At 37.7% G+C, this 17136-nt stretch overlaps 1 long non-coding RNA gene across 1 annotated transcript; it reads right to left on the reverse strand.

Annotated features, from left to right (window-relative positions):
* Nucleotides 1-612: 612 nt before the first annotated feature.
* On the reverse strand, nt 613-10842 carry LOC134371533 (uncharacterized). The gene is made up of 3 exons (XR_010022861.1): nt 10748-10842; nt 7662-7792; nt 613-856 (listed from the first exon to the last, which is right to left on the reverse strand). It is a non-coding gene; the product is annotated as an uncharacterized LOC134371533 (long non-coding RNA).
* Between the last annotated feature and the right edge of the window lie 6294 nt (nt 10843-17136).

A 17136-nucleotide genomic window follows, 5' to 3' on the forward strand; every position in this document is an offset into this window, starting at 1 on the left:
AGAACATAGAGAAATAGTCACACAGAAGAGACACTTAACACTATAAGTGTTAAAAGAAAAAGGCAAATAAAAAGCAGAAGCAGAATGTAATAGGACTTTGCTGTGCAGAAATTAAAAAGAAGAGTTTTACTCTCAGGCTATCTGCATAAGCACAGCTAGTTAGGTCCTGGCACTGTAAAGTTAAGTCTGAAAACTTAGCAAAAAATACAATGGGAAAAAGTGAAACAGACTTGAATACATAATATTTGAAATATCTCTGGAAATATGCAAGTGGCAATTGGATACATGATTCCAGCATTCAAGACAGAAAGTTAAGGTGACAATAAAGATTTCAAAAGTATCAATATTTCCATGTTATCTGAAGCCCTCAGAGTGAATGAACCTAAGAGGTTGAAAAAGAAAAGAACAAGTACAGAATACGCAGAAACACTTCATCTTTTTTATTTTTATTTTTATTGAATCAAAATTCATTATACACATTTTTGGGATTCAACATTGAGATATGTTGATCAAATCAATATTACTAGCATATATATTGTTACAAATCATAATTATTCTTTATGCCCCTTGACCAATCCCTTCCCCATCCCCTTTTCCCTCCCCTTCCCCCTCTAATTACCCTAGATTTCTTCTCCCCTTCTGATAGAATAATGGTTACGTTGTTGATTTGCTGCCCAAATGATCTGTCCAATGCTGAGGCATGATCAGGTCCCCCAATACAATCACAGAGCCTCTTCCGTCACTCTGAAATAGGCACTGTGGGGAGAGACCTCCTCCTCCTTTCTTTATCTCTGCTGGTGACCCTTCTTGTGTCAAGGCACTCCAGTGGCTGGCAGACCATCTGCAAACACTTCATCTATAAACATAACATAGAGGAGATGAAGAAGTGGCATTACATCATAATACAAGAGTTAATTCTCCCAGAGGACAATTCTCAATGTGTATGTGCCTTACAAAAGACCATTAAACGATGTGACACCAAACCTAATGGAACTTCAACAAGAAATAAAAGAATCCACCATCAAAACTCGAGATTTCAACATATTGTATCAAAAATGAACCAATACAGCAGACAGAAAACCACAAAAGACATAGTTAAACTCAATAACATGATCTGGATACAATGAATATCCCCAGAGTACTTCTTCCAGCCACAACAGAGCAGACATTCTTCTCAAACTCAGACAAAAATATCATTAAGACCATATTCAGAGATATAGAACACACTTTAGCAAAATCAAAATAATAGAAATCATACAATATGTGCTCTCAGACCACAGAAGAATTAAACTAGAAATCAGTAACACAATAACTACAAAATTGCCAAACAGAGTGGGAGTAAATAACACACTCTAATACATAAGTTAAAATAAAAAAAACTCAAGAAAAATTAAAAATATTTTTAAGCAAATGAAAGTGAAAATGGGGATGACTGGTTAGCACAGACTTGTAATGAGAAGATCAAGGATTTCTTTCTTTTTTAAAAAAAATGATGGCTGGTAAGGGGATCTTAACCCTTAACTTGGTGTTGTCAGCACCACGCTCTCTGAAGTGAGCTAACCAGCCATCCCTGTATGGGGATCTGAAACTTTGGCCTTGGTGTTATCATCATACTCTACCCAATGAGCCACAGGCCAGAATCTAAGGATTTCAATTCCTGTACTGGCCAGCAACCAGAAAAAAAAAATAGAAAAATGGCATTTACACAAATTTGTAGGAGACAGAAATAGCAGTGCTCTCAAAAAACTTTACAGCACTGAATGCTTACATTTTTAAAAAATCTGATATCAATAATCTATGTTTCCACCTTTGGAAACTAAGTGGGGAAAAAAGGTAATTAAATTGGAAGGAAGCAGAAGAAATGAAATAAAAACTAGAACAGAAATAAAACTAAAAAATAAAATCTGGAGAAAAAATAAACATCAAAAAATCTGATTCTTTAAAAATATCAATAAAATTGAAAAACCTATAGCCCAAAAGATAATGAACACAAGAAAGAAATTACTAATTTCAGAAATGAAAGAGATCACTGCAGATTTTGTGGACATTAAACAAACAATAAATACTATGAAAAACTCTGTGCACACATTTGACAACATACTTGAAATGGACCAATTCCTTAAAAGACACAGTTTACCAAAACTCACATACACAAAACTACACAATGTGAAAGGCCTGTATCTATTATGAAAATTGAGTAAATAAATAATGACATTCAAAACAGAAATCAACAGGCCCGGAAAGGTTCATAGGGGAATTCAAGCCAACATTTAAGGAAAAAAATATACCAACTTCCTACAATCTATTCCAGAGAATAGAAGATGAAGTACATCCCAACTCATCATATTAGGACTGCATTATCTCAGTACCAAAAACAGACAAAGACATTACAAGTATAGAAAACTACAAACTGTTATCTCTTATGAAAATAAGTTCAATAAAATATTAGCAAACCTAATCCAACAATGCACCATGACCAAGCAGTATTTGTCCCAAGTAGGCAAGGGTGGTTCAACACATGAACATCAATTAACGTAATCAGTAACATGAAAATGCTAAAAAGAAAAAACAAAAATCACCTGATCACATCAATAGATGCAGAAAAAGCATTTGAAAAAATACATCACCCATTCATCATAAAAATTCTCAGTAAACTACAAATGGAGGGAAACACCACAACTTGATAAAGATTATCTACAGGAAACTGCAGCTAACATCATCCTTAACGGTGAGAAACTCAAAGCTTTCAAGGATAATCAGGCACAAAGCAAAAATGTATCCTCTCATCACTCCTTCAACATGCACAAAAAGTACTGGGTATTGCAATAACACAAGGAAGTAAAATATTTACAGAATGAGAAAGAAACAAATAAAATTGTTTTTCATCAGAGATGGTATGATTATCTCTGTAAAATATCCTAGCAAGTAAATAGAAACCTTCCTGGGATTAATAACTGATTACAGCAAGACTGCAGGACACAAGATTAATATACAAAAGTTAATCACATTTCTATACCCCAGCAATGACCAAGTAAAATTTCAAACAAAAAACACAATACTATTTACATTAGCAACTGAAAAAAAATTGAAAATCATCTATCTCATAAGAAATTAATATCAAGTATACATTTAAAAACTCCTAAAACTAAACAACAAAAACGAATAATCTGATTTAAAAATAAGCAAAGGGCTTCAACAGACATTTCTGCAAAGATGATATACCAATGTCTAACAAGCTCATGGAAACATGCTTAACATCATTAATCATTAGAGAAATGCAAAATCACAATAAAATATCATTTCACACCCAATAGAAAATAATTATTGACAAGATTGGAAACAGTACACTTTATGTGAATACGTAAAGTCTACAGCTTCTATTTTTAAAAAATGTACATCGTCTTTTCAAAAAATTAAAAATAGAACTACCATAGTATTCATAAATCCATTTTGTGTATATGTCCAAAATAATTAATAGCAGAATCTCAAAAAGATATTCCCACACCTGTATTGACAGCATTATTCACAGAGTTCAGAGGTGAAAACAATCCAAATGTTCATCCATGAATGAATGGATAAATAAAATGTGGCATGTACATAGAAAGAAATAATGTCAAACCTTAAGAAGAAAGGAAATCTAGACATATACTATAACATGGAACCATGAGGATATTATGCAAAGTGAACTAAGACACTCACAAAATGACAATTATTGTATGGTCCCACTAATAAGAGTCAAATTTTTATAAACAGAAAGAATGACGGTTGCCAGAGGTTGGAATAAGGGAGACATTGGGAGTTATTTAAAGTATATAGAGTTTCAATTTTCCAAGATAAAACACTTTTGGATATCCTGCACAACAGTGTCAATATACTTAACACTACATAAAGATTAAGAAATGACTCAAATGGCAAATTTTGTGCTATATGTTTTTTACCAAAATTAAAAATTATTGAAAAAGCCAATACATGAGCCAAACTAGAATATTTTTAAAAAATTAAATAATTGATAAAAAGTGAAAAATAAAAAGCAGAGGATTAAAAGGCAGATAAGGCAAGTACAAACAGAAAATAGCAAAATATCATACTAAAATTAAACTTTATCAATAATTAGTTCAAATGGAATTGCATTAACTATTTTACTTAAGGGAAAGGCTATCAGATTTGATAGGAAAGTAAGACGCAACAATATGTTGTCCAGAGACATACACTTTAAATACAAAGAAATAGACTAAAAGTAAAATGATGAAAGACATATATGCCAAAACAATGTAAATTATGAAAAGGTGAATTGGAAATATTAATACCAGGCAAAAGAAACTTCGACACAAATAATACTACTAGAAATAAATGGAACACTGAAGGATGTGGGCCACACTAATGCCTCCCATAACATGGAAAATAGAAAGGATTTCTCACAATCCTGGGGTCTGCCAAAGGAGACTTCTGGGCAGAACAGGAAAAGTGCTACCTGGCCTACTCTTTCTGTCACTGACAAAATAAATGGGTACTCAATTTTCAAATGGAATTTAGAGAAAATATGAAGGAGCCAGGACTTGCTGAGTTGGAAATTAAACTATTTTTCAACCCATTTTTCCCAGAAAATTATTTCCAAACTGTTAAGCTGCTTGGTGGCAAGGATCACATCCATTGTTTTCCAAAAAAGATAAAACACCAAAAATATTTCTAGCTTTCTAAGTACCTTAGGGTCTGACACATAGATAGTGCCTAGTAAATAAAACTTCTAAGAAAATAGCCACCTTAGAGAGAAGGGGAGGTCAGAGAACAAAGGGACTGACTCAGAATGTGTGGGTGTAGCAGTGGTCTAATGGATTTTAGCACAATGGAAACCCATGCTTTTTATGGCCGTGACTACACCAGATAATTTCCCGTATCAAAATGCAAGAGTCAGAAAAAAGTAAAAAAGATCGTTGTATTCAAAACATATAATATCCAAAAATTGGTAAAGTCAGTCAGTCAAATGCAAACCCAGGCATTTAAGGAAAAGAGCTATTGACAGGGAATGGTGAGAGCCCAGACGACACAGTGAAGGGGCACAAAGCATCCTTTCTGGGGGCGAGGACTGGGCCCAAATCAAATAAGTGAAGCAGGTATCTGATGGGAATAACTAACTGTTCAGACCAGTGCCCATAGAGTGCTGCCCCTTCTCACCAACCCTGTCTGAAGAAAAGTGCACACATGGTCATGCCCATCTGTTCACTGTAACCTGGATGTGTGTTAAGAAGAGGACAAGACACTGGAACTTACTTAATGTTGCCAACTGTACAATGGTAGGATATTTCTAGAGTTCTTGAGAGGAACAAAGTATATTTTCAATGTAGCCAAAATTTTTGGTCAGAGAGCAAACTGTGGTCTATTAAAGATTGTTACAAATTCTTACTATTCCTCTTATTGAGAGGTGGAACCCAACTGCCTTCCCCTTGAATCAAGGCTGGTCTTAGTGATGTGCCTGACTAAGAGAATATGGTGGAAGAGATTCTTTGGTATCTGGGTGGAGATAACAAGAATCCTTGCAGATTCTGCCTCAGCCTCTTTGACACTTGCTCTGGCAGAAGCCAGACAAACCTGACTACCCTGAGAATGCCACTCTGTGAGGAAGCCTAACATGGCAACAAAGAGAGGGTTGGATATCTGGTCAGTGTTCCCAGTCACTAGGGTTTTTCCAGCTCAGAGCAGAGACATTATGTAGCAGCTAACCCACACCACCCTGTCCAGTTTACTGACCCAAACATTGTGACATATGATAAGAAGACATTCTTGTTTTAAGCCATAAGGTTTTGTAATAATTAGTTGCACAGCAGTTCACTGGAACACCAAAAATATATGAGTGACTTCAAACATGAAGTGTTTAGGTTCACACTGAATATCATATTCAAAATAAAGTAAGCATTTCACACCTTATGTTAGATTTCAAACTACAATTGTGAATGTAAATGTTCAGTTAAGTAGTCTGTCAATTTTTATTCTTTACTAGCCATTAGCTACAGTTCTACTTTATAAACATATATAATGCGCACACCCATTTCTCTCATTCATTTTTAAGTAATTACCTGAAATAGAAGAATAAAATACAATCTGTAAGAAAGTTTAAAAACATGATGTGTCTTATTGAACTACAAACAGGTAACTGTACAATAATAAAACTACAAATAGAATCACTAATGTAAATTTATAGAAGCAAAGGTAGACATAAAAATCTGTACTTTCTGTTTTTATTATTTCCATGTCTTTTTATTGACCATTGTTCAAACATGTCCCAGTAACTCCTGAAGGCTTTCTCCCCATGGACTCCTAAGGATGTCACCACAGTTGCTGCCTAGAAGCACAGGTCACCAGGGATTGAACCACATAACCCAGCAAACATTATCAGGTTTTTACAAGAAGGATATTTCCAACAGAACACAGTTACTGTCTTTGTGAGTAACAACATCTCCCCCTATACTGGCAGTGTATACAGGAATTAATAAAATGAAAAGACCAAAGAAACAAAAGTAGCAGGAATTAACTCAAGATAAAATTAGGCCCAAGAAAAAGGGAGGAGTCCAGGAGATTTCACTTTGGTGGCTTGTGTCACTCACTGGATGGTAGTGATAACACAAAGAAGAGAAGAGGGGGTAGGGGTTCTAATCTTAGATTTCTTGATCTTGAGGTGACTTTTTATCCCCTGGCAGCTGGCTGTTGCAGATATCTCAACCCTTGGCCCTGGGGTTAATACACCATGATCTAACAACTCAGATAACAAGCCAGCTCCTTGAGGTGCCTTTTTAATAGCTACAAACAAGCTTTCAACAGAGTTCAACCTATGATGAAAGACTAGGGAAGAAGTACAACCTGGAGAGAAAGAAAAGTGCAAACTACAGAGGACTGAATCAGTGAGAAAGAATTTCACATGGAAGAACAGGGCCCAGGATGAAGCACTTTGATAAGCTATGTTACAAAGAAGTAGAAGAATTCAGGAGAAAAGAGAAATAACCATCAGTGAAGTCATGAGACAAACTAATAAACTAGCACAGAGGAATTTCCAGGAGAACATCATGAACAGTAGTTCAAAATGTAGCAGAAGACTCAATTTAGAAAAAGACTAGAGAATAGTTATTGGATTTGACTATTTTAGGTTACCATTCTAGGTTTTCCTATGAATCTAGTACAGTCTTCCAAAGCCATCTGGAACTAGGTTTATTTTAGAAACTTTATAAAAAGTTTACTAAGCAACCTGTGCCTTACAACTAAGTAACTATTTCCACTGCAGAAAGTGAGAAATGTTTATTTCCAGTTCAGCAGTGAAAATCTTTCTAATAGTGATGGTGTTGCAGAATTTGGTGCCACCAAGTCTTCACATCCCAAGAGAATTTAGCAGATTCTCTTCTCAGGTTCTATCCCAATCATGTAAACGAGGTATCTGTCTTTTATCCATGACATCAGAAAGACCAGAGACAAATTTTTATTCAACTTAGATGCCTCTGAGGACTTACCAACTGCTCTATCTACATGCCGACTTTATCTTATGTACGTACGTTTCTTTCATGTTGTTTTACTCACACTTTTCAATTTTAATTTATGCATTCCACAAAGCTCACGTAATACAATAAAAAAGAGAGTGAGTAATAAATAACCAAAAAACTCATCAGAGGTTTATTCACCTTTTGTAGCTCTTGTAAACCCATAAAGCACTCTGGCAGTTTAGCTGGGAGAGAAGGGAATGTAGTGGATAAGGAGAGAACTGTTGTGCCTTGGCTCTAGATTCTCCTTCCCAAAACTCTCTACTTATTAGCTGAAAAAGATAAACAAACAAAAAACATTCCTGTGAGAGAACAGTTCTTTGTGCTTCAATAATGGGCAAAAAGGACCCTACTAAAGATGTAGCTACAAGTCCATTAGCAGGTACTCATTACACACACAATAGTTTTCAGCTTAATGAAAACATACATAACTACTGACTTAGCATGACTCAATATTACCTAAACATATAACTTAATAACTTAAACTAAAGAAAAACACATTACGGTATTACTAAAATTAGTGTCATAGAAATAGTTTGGCTATATTTTCTGTAAACCTATTAATATATTGAGTTCACACATGACTCCCAAAGTGTTCCCATTACAACACACCTTCCTTTTATGTACCTAAATATCTGGATAGTATGCTTCTTGTGACCCAGCACCTTTTCCCCATGATTATATAGGTAAAAAATTATGCATAATTTTAATTTCTTATGATACATGGAACTCCCTGTACCCAATCTCTCATATAGTATGCTCTGACAGTAAACTAGTCTTTGTCACATGTCCTGCTTTGGACAGTGGCACATTAGAAAATGTCATGTAAACATAGGTTTGACAAGTATTGGCCAGTGGTACTTGCCTCTTAAACAGTCATACTGTGAAGAAGCCTGGGGCTAATGTGTTGGAGATACAGGGCCCAGGCAAGGGTCAGCACAAACCATAGGACATGTGAGCGAAGATATCTTTAACCAAACAGCCTCAGTCAAGATACCAGGTGACTAAATCCACATTTGTAATCAAGGGATCACTAAAATGAGAACTGCCCAGCTGAATGCACCCCAAGATGTGGATTCATAGAACTTCAGAAAAAGATGCCTGTTTTTTAAGCCATTGAGGTTTGATTTGTTTCTTACACTACAAATGCCGAATGATAAATCTAAGTGCCTAAAACTCAATACAGAGTTAACAAAATTATGTGGGGAAGAAAGTATAAATTACAAGTCAAATACAATCAATACGACTTCATAACCACAGGTAGAAGTTTTGAAAGTCAAAATGAATGTTAACTACATGGACTTCAGTGAGGTTTCTAGTCCTAATAGAGACTATGTGAATCATAAAAAACAATTTTTTGCACAACAGTAAACTATGTTGTAAATTTTGTTTTGTATTATTTTTTACATCATATACAAGTTGTTTATTTTAAAAACACACAACATAGAAAGGTTCTGATTCTTACACGTGAGTAATGCACTGTACCATGGGACTTTCAAAAGTCTGGGAAAAATAGAATTAAAAGAGAACAGGAATTTTTCCATGAACTTTTTGAAGTACACTAGTGTTTTAGTTACATTTAAGAAAATGGTTTTGAGTAGTAGGGAAATGTAGTCTAATTTTCCCATTTTAAATAATGTAAAATTGCCTCCAATATATTACTGCAAAATGTATGATTGTGAAGAATGGGTTACTGACATTAAGTGGAAAATACTTATGTTATTTATCCTTTGAGGTGACATAATACAAAGAAAGTACTGGAGATAGGATAGGGATCTTTAAGGCAATGTATGTAAAGCAATGTTTGCTCTAAGTTGACTTCAGCATTACAAAAATAATCTCAAAAGTGAGCAAAATGGAGAACACGAGCCAAAAAGTCAGGATGTCTAACACCAACAAATCATGTGACCTAGGGCCAGTCTCATTTACTCAAATCCAATTATTTTCATTCTTCTCACAAGATAGAAATATGGGGTAAACCATTCCTGAAATGAAGATATAAAACCATTAGCATATCTCTACATGCCAAAGTTGGTGATAGGCTGGATTTAAGAGACACTGGGAATGGTGAGGGAAGATTGAAGGAATGGGAGTGTGTTCAGAGAGCACTGCAGACAGATCCTCTCAGCTGGGCAGGTTATTCCTGCACCCCACAGACACCTTAATGCTCCCTTCAATAAGCAGCATTTCCTAGGTCCTTGCCTCTCCTTCTCAGCCAAAGTCACCTCTCCCTTCTGAAAGTTGACCGAAACCTTCCAATATCACCCAGTCTCACACAGCTATTGAGTGAGGTATTATCAGCCAACTGTGGTGCGCTCTAAGCACTACACACAGTTATTGTTTGGGCTGTGCAAAGCTAGGACCTTCACCTTTCTGGGACTGAAGCGGTACTGACAGGGTTCCTGCCACAATGATGTTCTCCCAGGTGGGATTCCTATTCAAAGGACACCGTCCTTCAAAGTTTGTCACACGTCCTTCACTCCAAAGAAAATGGGACAAACATCCAGTGCCCATATCTCCTTCCTAGAAGTCACTTTCCTGGAAACAAGGTTGTATATAAACTTCTGTAAACTCAAAACAGGGGTGCTAATTAGGTTACAAAGGACAGGAGGGACCAGAAACTTGACTTGTTGAAGGGACACCAAGACAACCCACAAACGCAACTGCCACATACTAACACCCAGTCTGCACACACTTCACAATTATTCTCCTGGGAAACTGGAGCCATGACACTAATGTCCACACGCTCACGTTACAGATAGTGAAGTGAACGTCCCATAGGTCGGTACCAGGTTCCTGATGGCGGAGCTGGAACGTGACCTCCCCACACCTTCCAGGCTGGCTGTCTTCACACACCCCCACCCACGTTCCCGTCGCCACCTTGGACCTGAGCCCCTGTCCCGGGACCTGTGGAACCGGCTTCTGCACAGCCGGCAGCGCCCGCCCTCCTTTCGGCAGCACCATCCTCTGATGGAAACGTCTGGAAACGTCCAGAAACCGCAGCCCGGGCGCCCCTTCCCGTTCCCGGCCCAGGTCCGCGCTCGCGCCACACGTCAGGCCCCGCCCGCCCGAGGCCCGCGGCGCTTCTGCCCCCAAGTACCGGGACACCGTCTCGCTACCCAGTGCCCCCAAGGCCCGCGGGGCTTCTGCCCCCCAAGTGCCGAGACACCGTCCCGCTCCCCAGGACCTCGAGGCCCGCGGGGCTCCTCTTTCACCCTCGCACCCACCTTCAGGGACATTCGATCCAAACCCAGGATCTGAGGAGCAGCGCCGGGGGTGTCCACAGCATCCGGGACTCACAGACAAATGATGGCGGAGTGGGCGGAGCCGCACATGCGCAGAAGAAACCCGGAAAGCCTGTCTCATAGTACTCCTGCGAGAGTGATGTCATTGCAGGGCAAAACTACATTTCCCAGATGGCACGGTGAGCAAGGATGCACATGCGTAGAAGAAACACGAAAGCCCTTTACCTGTAGTACTGTGCCTGTGACATCAATGGTCAACGAGACTACAGTTCCCAGAAGATTCTGGGCCCTACATTAGGATCCAAACGAAAATTTTTCTTTATTTTCTCAGCAGGGAGTGCTGTTACGAGGAGACCAGGCTTTGATGTATCAGGATTGGTCTCTATCCATGGAACAGCGATGTGCAGTTCTGATTTTATGTTAAATCTTGTTTTGACAACCTAGGACATTGTGAGAATAATGGTGAAATTCCCATGCAGGACAAATAATCCATGATACTAATAAATGAAAGGACGAGTCGACACCAGTTGACGATCCACCAGAGAGAGCTCGTTTATTAGGCGGCACACACACATATATATATAGGGCTTCTAGGGAAGGCTGATTGGCTTAAAATACAATCCCTACTTAGCATACCACATGGGGCTTGGGGTGAGCTGATTGGTGTGCGATTCGCGCCGGCGGGAAGGAGAGTACGGAAGAGAAGGGCAACCAGCGCCATGATGGGGTGTAGCCAAGAAGGACTTATGTGATCAGGGTGTGATCCCTTGGGGCATTTGGGTTCTTACAGTAACTGGAATTGTTTCCTCCATTTCAAATTTGTATTATTCTTTTTTCTGTGTATAGAAATACAATTGATTTTTGTATATTGTTCTTATATCCTGTTAATTTTCTGAACTTTTTTGTGAATTCCTTATGATTTTCTAATTACAAAAATGTGTCAACTAAAAATAAAGATAAGTGTACTTCTCTCTTTTTAATCTAGATGTCATTTATTTATTTCTGTTTCCAATTTTCCTGCTACTACAATGATGAATAAATGTGCTCAGAGTGGATGTATTTATTTTGTTCTTGATCTGAGGAAATAAATATACAAACTTTCACCATTATGGATGATGTTAGGTGTGGTTTTTTTCATATAATGTTTATCAGTTTGAGTATGTTCCCTTCTATTTCTACTTTATTGAATATTTTCTTCATGGAAGGATGTTGGATTTTTGTCAAATTTGTTTTCTGCATCTATTGAGATAGCCACGTGGTTTTGTTAATTTTGAATTGATATGATGTATTATTTTAAATTACTTTTGGCTATGTAACAACCTGATAATCCTGGGATGAATGCCACTTTGGTATGAGGTATAAATATTTTTTATATGTTGTTGATTCTATTTGAGTTTTTTTATAAATCTAATATTTCATCTATAGTCATCAAACAAATTCTCATGAATTTTTCTCTTTTATGATGTCTTTTATGGTCTTGGTATCTTGGTATTACTGACTCAGGGAATGAGTTGAAAAACATCTCAACAACGGCTATTTTTTGGAGAGTTTGGGAAGAATTGACAGTAAATCTCCAAATATTTGTAAGAATTCCTTAGTGGAATTTCTGAACATGAGCTTTTCTTGCTGTGTAACGTTTCTTTGTTTTGTTTTGTTTAGTCTAACTACAGTTTTGTCATTTTTTTGATACTTTTTCTCTTGTTTATTTATTTTTTATTTGAACATACTTGATTGTACATGTCTGTGGGGTACAGCATTAAATATCAGTAACAGTGTGCTATATGTGATCTTCAAATCAGGATAATTAGTGTATTCCTCATTATATAATGTAATCAATTTTTATGGCCCTTTACCAATTCCTCTCTTTCTCCCATTCCTCTTCCCCCTTCCACTTGTGTCCTAAAAAGTTTGATGTATTGTTATGATTGTTTTATCTTCTTTTTTTATTTGTTCTCTTATCTATTTATTTTTTATTAGCTCCCACGTATAAGTGAGGACATGTTCTATTTCTCTTTCTGTGCCTGGCTTATTTCACTTAACATAATTTTCTCTAAGTTCATCCATGTTGCTGTGAATGGAGTATTTCATTCTTTTTTATGGCAGAGTAGTATTCAATTGTGTAAATATACCACATTTCCCTTATCCAGTCATCTGATGATGGACATTTCCATGGTTTCCAACTCTTGGCTATTGTAAATAGAGCTGTAGTAAACATAGGAGTGCAGCTGTCCTTTCAACATGAAGATTTTCATTCCTTTGGGTGTATAACCAGCAGTGGAATTGCTGGGGCATAGGACAGTTCTACGTGTGGTTGTTTGAGGAACCTCCATACCATTTTCCATAATGGCTGCACCATTTTATCATCCCACCAACAGTGTAGGAGGATACTCCTTTCTCAGCATTCTCACCAGCATTTGTCATTCTCTGTCTTTTTTGTTATAGCCACTCTAATTGGAGTGAGCTGATATCTCAATGTCATTTTGATTTGCACTTCCTGGATTCTGAGTGATGTTGAGCATTTTTTCATTTATCTGTTGGACATTCATATGTCTTTCTCTGAGAAATGTCTATTTAGCTCCTTTGCCCACTTTTTAATCAGGTTATTTGTTTTTGGTTTTTTACTGTTAAGTTGCTTGAGTTCCTTGTATATTTTGGATATTAACAAACTGCCAAGAATATGCAGTGGAGAAAGGACAGCTTCTTCAATTAATGGTGCTGGGAAAACTGGATATCCACATGAAGAAGATTGAACCTAGACACATATCTCTCACCATACACAAAAATCAACTCAAAATGGTTTAAAGACATATATTTAAGATCTGAAGCTATAAAACTGCTAGAAGAAAACAAGGGAAACAATACAAAAAATGGAAGTGGGCAGTGCTTTTTTGAGTGAGAGTGCAAAGGCACAGGCAACAAGAAAAAATATACAAATGGGACTATATCAAACTGAAAAGTTTCTGCATAGCAAGGGACACTATGAACAAAGTGAAGAAACAACCTATACAATGAAGGAATGTGTTTGCAAACTACACTCAGGCAAGGGGCTAATAACCAGAATATATTAGGAACTCAAACTACTCAACGGCAAAAAAACAAAAAACCCAATTAAAATATGGGCAAAGGACTTCAACAGATATTTCTCAAAAGAAGACATACAAATGACCACCCAAAATGTGAAAAAGTGCTCAGCATCACTAATCATCAGGGAAATGCAAATTAAATCCACAATGAGGTATCATCTCACTCCAATTAGAATCACTATTATCAATAAGAAAGAAAATAACAACTGATGGAGAGGGTTTGGAGAAAGGGGAACTCTCTTATGTTCTTGATGAAAATGTGAGTTAGGACAGTCATTGTGGAAAAAAGTTTGGAAGTTCCTCAGAGAACTAAAAATAGACCTAACTCACAACCCAGCTATTCCATGCTGTGGATATACCCAAAGGAAATAAAATCAATACATGAAAAAGATACTGCACTACCACATTCATTTCAATGTTATTCACAATAGCCAAGAGATGGAATTAACATAAATATTTTTCAATGGATAAGTGGATGGAAAACTGTGCCATATATACACAGTGGAACACTATTCAGCTGTAAAAACATATTCTATTGTTTGCAGCAACATGGATGGAACTGGAAACCATCATGTTAAGTAACCCAGGAACTGAAAGACAAATATCACACGATATCACTCAGATGGAATCTAAGAAAAAAGCTGTTGTCACAGAAGCAGAGATTGCAGTAATGATTATCAGAGGCCAGGAGAGAAGGTGAATTGATGGGTACAGAACTACGCTGTCTACTGTACATGAATCATTGTGCAGTATATGCCTTTATTTAAACAAAACACTGTACCACACAAATATGTGTAAGTGATAAGATTCAAAAATAATAATAATAAGAGAGCAGGCTTTGGATCCAGGATTCTGAGAAAGAGAGGCTTTAGATTACAAGGCCAGAGGCAAAAGTGCTCTCAGAGTATTCAGGCTGAGTTTCCTGGATCTGAGTTGACACAGGAATGTGAATAAGGCAGGGCTTACATAAGAATAAGAGAAAACTAGGGGGCCAGCCCATGGCTCACTTGGGAGAGTGTGGTGCTGATAATACCAAGGCCAAGGATTTGGACCTCCATACAGGGATGGCTGGTTGGCTCACTTCAGAGAGCGTGCTGCTGACAAAACCAAGTCAAGGGTTAAGATACCCTTACCAGCCATCTTTAAAAAAAAGAAAGAATAAAAGAAAATCAGGGATAAGGGCTGTCTTTTACACACTACATCCACCCAACTCTCTACTTCATCCTCCTTTCACCTGAACCCCAATTCACCACTCAAGCCCACATTAACTCTGAACACTCAAGGTGGATGTATTAGTCCATTTTTCATGCTTATAACAGTAATAAGTGAAACTGGGTAATTTTTAGAGACAATATTTATTGCTTACAGTTTCAGAGGCTGAGAAGTACAAAGTCTAGGGAATACATCTGGTGAGGTAATTCTACAGCAAGGCACTGTATTAAATGGTGAAGATGGCAGAGCAGAGAGAGACCTAAGTCCTCACTCCTTCTCCTTTTAAAGCCCTAAGAACATTGCCCACAACCACCATTAAACCATCGATGGATTAATCCATTCAACAGGAGACAGTCCTCATAATCCAATCACCTCTCCAATACACCACCTTTCAGCTACCACAGTAAGATTTCCCACACTCTTAGCACTGTCACAGTGGGGACCAAGCTTCCAACACATTAAACTTTGGGGGGACACAATTCAGTCCATAATTGTGTACATTTCCCAGTTTGAAGAGAAATTTTTGTAGTAACAGAAGCTCTGAGAAACTGCTTTGCAGAACTCCTTGCCTAGTTTGTGGCTGAAACCAGAGAAGGGAAGGCAAAGGTTAGGTCTATCACAAAAGAAAAAAATAACTCGAATAACTACAGATTTGATAGATAAGTGGATGGGTAGATAGGAAGATAGAAAGACAGACAGACAGACAGACAGATAGGTAGATCGACAGACAGACAGAAAGATGGATAGATAGATAGATGATAGATAGACAGACAGACTGACAGATAGATAGATGAATGCTGGGACTTTCTGGGCACTTAACTCTCAGACACCCCACGTGTAAATAAGCACAAGGATTATGGAGTGCACCTGTTACCGACCCAAGTCCTGCTGCCTGTCTCAAACAAAAGCCCTGGCTTGGCTCCCCAAAACCCGTTACCCCAGATCATTCAGCTCCTGTCTGAGGCTCGCCAAAATCTGTTACTGAACCCAAGTCCAGCTGCCTTCCCCAAACAGAAACAAAATACCCAAAAGTGAAATTGTTGGTGAAACAGGAAGTCAGCTTTATTCGGGAATACTGGTAACTTGAGGAGAGATGTTAGGCTATCCCATCTCTCTGGTAAACCTGAAGATGGCCAGACTAAAACCATCTCAAAGACTGAGGTTTACTGAGGAGTTTTAAGGAGGAGAACGAAAGGATAGACTGTGGGAAGTGAAAAGGTGGAGGGGGACATGTAAGGGGCCAGGTGCAAAATCTTCCCAAGTCTCCATCTGGCTCCTGTTCTCATCCTTGATGTTATCATAAGGTTCTGGAGGATATTGCTTTGGGGGTGGAATAAGCATAGCTTTATTGGTGTCTTCCTTTGTTTTTTGAGATCTGGATAATGCATGTCTCCTTGTAAGTTAGCAGCTCCAGGTTGACCGGAAAACAGCTTTACAGTTATGCAAATAATGTCTTCTTGTCCTATTAACAAGGTTCAAGATACCAAGTAACCATGGGAAAGGAGGAAACTCAGAGAAATGCATGCTAAGAAAAAAAGTGTGTCCTTTTGCCCCCCAGAGAGATAATTGTGAACTGTGTGCAGAATGAATGTTATTACGAGTCAGTTGTATTTGTGGAGTGCCTCGGTGTCTTCTTAACAAAGTGAAATTTGTTTCTTTTGTGTACTGTGTAGCCTGCTTAGCACTTCTGGTTTGAATTTACACAAGTTTATGCAAACCTAGTTTCCAGAAACTGAATTCCATAAGGAAGTCTGAGATACTGTAAGATGGTCCCATTTGGGGGAGGTGGGAGGAGAAAGGGTGTACAAAATAGTTCTTATACAGTGTGAAGAAGGGGATTCTACAAATAGAAATCGTACTTGAAAGGACACCTCTCTGATCTGAACTCTCACTAGAGCTTCAGAGCAGAGACAGAAGAGTCACAGAAGATACAGATTTTATCTTTACATGTCCTGAGCAATTATTGAGCATAAGTCCGAAAGTGAAGAAGATTCAAGTGACACTACTTTCTCTAGAGGTTATCAAAGAATGGGTGATATTGGTAAATTTGGAACAACTTTCGGCAAGGAGACGTGA

This window comes from Cynocephalus volans, chromosome 3, assembly GCF_027409185.1.
Source record: "Cynocephalus volans isolate mCynVol1 chromosome 3, mCynVol1.pri, whole genome shotgun sequence".
Classification (NCBI taxonomy): Eukaryota; Metazoa; Chordata; class Mammalia; order Dermoptera; family Cynocephalidae; genus Cynocephalus; species Cynocephalus volans.